General features: G+C 38.3%; 1 long non-coding RNA gene across 1 annotated transcript; it reads right to left on the bottom strand.

Moving 5' to 3' along the window:
- Window positions 1–3,196: 3,196 nt before the first annotated feature.
- LOC118598771 lies at window positions 3,197–3,474 on the bottom strand. The gene is made up of 2 exons (XR_004947898.1): window positions 3,386–3,474; window positions 3,197–3,312 (listed from the first exon to the last, which is right to left on the bottom strand). It is a non-coding gene; the product is annotated as an uncharacterized LOC118598771 (long non-coding RNA).
- Window positions 3,475–4,527: the final 1,053 nt, after the last annotated feature.

The following is a 4,527-nucleotide window of genomic DNA, read 5'->3' as shown; positions in this document are numbered from 1 at the left end:
GCTTTGCTTTACCCAATTTACACAAACAAAGTTGAATGAAGCAAGACTTTAAATTTTAGATGGGTAAAAATAGTTTTCACGATCTAGTTTATGAGTCACATTTTATCTGGGTTACTTATTCTGTGCACTACCTGCTATTCTCCAACACTCCTGCACTCTTGTTCCTCTCTGTGCCCTGGCTGTTGGACTCTATAGCAGCCTCACACCACTCATGTACCATCTCATTTTCTCTTGCAAAGGTATTTTGTGCATCATCGACAACAGGCAGATCAAATGTGCGCTGTTTGCTGCAACAGCTAGAACATTCCGCTTTAGCGCTTCTGTCACAGAAAACAAGATACCGGGAGGGAGGGTCTAAGGGCAGGGATAACCAGTTTATGTAGTCTGTTTAGTTTTTAACAATTGTTTATATTTTGAAGCCCAATGAGGCAAATCTCTTTGTGATTTTGGGCTATATAAATAAAATTGAATTGAAAATTGAATTGAACATGCAAAAGATGTCAGACCATCTTTAAAGGCTGTAGAGGGTTTTATTTGTTCCAGTAGCACCCATTTTTTTTTCATTTGCTCTGTATACTACGATTATAGTATTTTACTTTCAATCAAAGCGCCTAAATCCTAGTTTTCAGAAGTTGTCTGTTGGGTAATTAATCTTTGTAAATCACCTACAGAATAGGATTCATATGCACATGTAATATTTTGAGATCTTAGTTTCAAACTGGATAAGTCTGTTGGTCCAGGTCAAGTTGGCTTTACTTGATCCAGATTGAATCCTGTACTTTGCGCTTGGTCTGTTTTCAAACTGCCTTTCAACTGGACATTTCTGTTTAGAAACAAAGCTTGTAAACAAAAGTTTAAGACTAAAGATTTCCTCAGTCATTGGCCACGAGTTATGAGGGAAAAGCAACAAGAGAAAGAATAAAAGTTCTAACCTTTGCAATCCTTGTCAGGATAGTTCACTTATTCAAACTTCAAATTTTGCTGATTAATTTTGAACATCTGTACCAAGATCAGGTACGACACTTTTCATTGCTACTTTGGTCCAGTGGACCTATGATGCAAAGCGGTTATTGAGGAGGCAACCACTAAAAAAGTACGCTGATAAGTATTTATGACAGGTAGATTGTCAGGAAAAAAGTGTGAAAATCATTGTATCATGTTAAAAATTGCTTTTATGAACCTGCATTAATTTAACCAAATTTCAATGAGTGTCTCATCATTGCTCCACGTTTCTCCGTCGCTTCCTTCCTACTCTGTTTCCATTAAGTAATGCCCGGCTACGGTGGTCGTTTGGTCCATTTATTCTGAGAAAACTCAGTCAGCTGAGGAAACTGGAACTGGAGCTAAGTCCGATGGACAGTGAACTGGCACCATCTTGAAATGTAGATCAGAGAGCACTTCCTGGTCCCAGACCAGGGTCCACATGATTGTTTTCAGACTGAAAATTTGTTCTGAACTATCAGGGAAACAAACTCTGCTTCACTTTAAGTAAACCAAATGTGTCCAGTCTGGATACGCACTAAATAAATCAGCCCCTTTGTTGTTAGTTTTTTTTTTAATATATCATTTTGAACTAAAGAGTAAATTTGTTAATTTAGCAGTAGTCTTAAAGCTGTCCATCTTAAGGTAAATTTCTTCTTTTTTTTTGCAATGGTTTGTTTTTCTTAGGGTCCATTTTATCTACCCTTTTGCCGCTGTTGGCTTCATGCAATAAAATATATTTTCTACTTCTGTTTAAATTATTGCAACTTATAAGATTAAAAAGGGTACATTTATTTTTAAAGGGGCTCCCAAGCTTGAGTCTCAGGCCCCCCAGGGGTCTTAACTCTGCCTTGGCCAGGTGGACATAAAGATGCCGAGATTAGTTCTTCTGTGTCTGACTTCAGAGCCCACAAACTATATGTGACTCACTAGGCAACATCTTTTTAGATTTGGGTTTGCAGATTTGTTTTTAATAATTTCCAGCTGGCTAATGGCGGTTTTCACATCTTCATACTTGTCCTTTTGACAAGCAGCTTGACTTTGTTCTGTCCTGCGTGTGCAGATATAATGAGGTGTTTCTGGCTGAATTAAGGGCACTTTAGCATTATGGGAATGAATGATGTTTCAAGCAAAATGCTAATCATCATCATTAGTTAACTACAGCTTTGGCCATTACGTGATATGTCCTTGTCGAGGCGAGTGCACAATTCCTGCGGGACAAGGTCAACAGGACAAAATAAGGACATAGGAAGAAAAAAACATGACAAAAGCACAGCAGGGATTAGTTCTCACATTATTTATGGGCTTTTTTAAGCAATGTTGAATTGTACTGTAATAAATTTAGTGTTGATGCAATGAGTTAGATTATGTTTGTTCCAGCATGCACATTATTCAATCATGTCAGAGCATTATTTATAGTGTTCTTTAACTTACCAAACATAAATCTAAAACAACACTTAGCTACTCTCAGAGTTTAAATAACTGTATCTTTTCTACATCAGAGTAATATATGAGTGATAGGTAATGCGATAGGTTAAGACATAAAGACCCAGACCCATACATCCATAAAGATGAGATTATGTGGAAAATACCACAAAAGTTGACCACAGAAAACATTTCAGATGTTTTTCTGTTACACCGACGTCACTATGGGTTCTTATGGGTCAATGTTGTTTTGAGTATTCTAGCCTATAAGCACATGTTTAGCAAAATCAGCACCTGAGTAGATGAGAGAATGCAATATTTTACTATTTTATGAACTCCCACAAACCATTGCAATTTCCTCTATAAGCAATCCATCTGTGGCCACTTTTAAACCCAAGTTTTAAAAAGAATAATAATTAAGCAAAAGATGTACACAGAAGACATGTAAACAAATAAGATACTTTTAGCAGGCTTTTTTTTTTATTAAGAAAATGACATGAGCACATTTTATTGCTAGTTGCTTGATGTACCAAAACATTTTCTAAGTCTCAGGTCATGGCTTTGCCACTACTGCCCTTATGGGGTTTTTTGCAGAAGAAAAATGGGAAAACCTGTATAGGGGATCGAGGTGTCCAGCACAAACTTTTTAAGATCGTAGACCGCTTGGGGAGTCCCTAAAGCAAAAATCTTCATGTAAATTTGGTGTTACAGGTAAGCTGCCTGCGAGTGACTGGTCATAGCGAACACTTAACACATACTGTAAGTAAGGGTGAAGTAGGTGAGACGCAGGCACATGGTACGTTTTATTTACTTATTGAACTGCCCCAAAACCCTGCATACTGCACAAGGGGTCTATTAGTGCTGTTCAAGTGAGAAGGGCGTGCTTCTGCTGCACCTTTTGTATGCCTGTTGAGAGATGAAACAATTACAGAGTAGCTTGTGTGGGCATCCTACACACATCCTATTGGTACACACTTACGATCTTGTGCAGAACCATTTTATGCAGCATTTGGTCAACAAAGGCTGATTTCCACTGGGTCGTTTGGGGTGCGTCTCCATTGCATTGCTACAAAAAAATAGAATGCTCATAAATCAAGTGGAATCTTTACATCGCCTCCATTAGGTCTGTGTCTAACATGCGTTTAACAACACCTTAGAAATATTTCATGATACATGTTCCACACGTACCACATGCACAATCGTTTGTTCCATTTTCATGATGTCCCTTTAAGAAGCCACACAAGTCTTAAGGAAATAGCAAGACAAACTTGTTCTCCCATCAAAGGTGCTGTCTACCAATCTCTGCAGGTCCGTACAACCCAAAATTCCGTAGTACCCCCACGGTTCAATCCCCTCATGGGTGCATGGGACTAAAGCATGAGAAACAGCTCTACTGACACCAACCTCCAGCATTGTCTTCTTAAGTGACCATCCCTATGTGTAATTTTCTTTTGCAACAAAACCTTTTGATGTTCATCAAATGCTTAATCACAACTTTAATATGGTCACTGAACCAAATGACAGGTTTCTGCACTGCCCAGCAGACATGAACTAAGACACTATTGTAAGCTATACCAAAAAAATTAGCTTTTTTATTTTTTATACTACGATAATTTAGAGATGTGTCTGTCAAACCTGTCAGCTGATTTGCTGCATTCAACAAGGAACACAGAGCTGCTCAGTCTTTGATCAGCCTTTGAATGACTGGACTTTAAAGCCTCAGTTATTTTTGCTCTAAAGAAAAGTGGTTTTGGAAACAAACTCTGCATTTAGCACTGATCTTATTCACATTCTGTTTGTCAGGGAGGATTAGACTGTGATGCAAAAGCTTTTCACAGGATGCTACAATGGTCCAGTGAGGCTAAACAATTAGATTGTCTTGAGTTGCCACTGCCTAATACACAGTCTTAGGCTGTACTTTGCTTTTGCAATGCTGTTGCCGGGTAGACTCAAGCTTCCCGGTGATTCTAAATGGGACTAAATTGATACCAGTTTAGGCGGTAAAAGAAAAATACAATGGAATTCATCCAATGTGGTGCATTCATGAACTAAACTTGTCACAGCATACTTTTTTTTGAATCAGCCCTGTTGTAAGTGATTGTGGTATAGGCCACTCAAAGT

Source organism: Oryzias melastigma, linkage group LG5 (genome assembly GCF_002922805.2).
Source record: "Oryzias melastigma strain HK-1 linkage group LG5, ASM292280v2, whole genome shotgun sequence".
Classification (NCBI taxonomy): Eukaryota; Metazoa; Chordata; class Actinopteri; order Beloniformes; family Adrianichthyidae; genus Oryzias; species Oryzias melastigma.
Note: the sequence above shows the minus strand (reverse complement) of the source record. Positions and strands in the feature narration are given on the sequence as shown.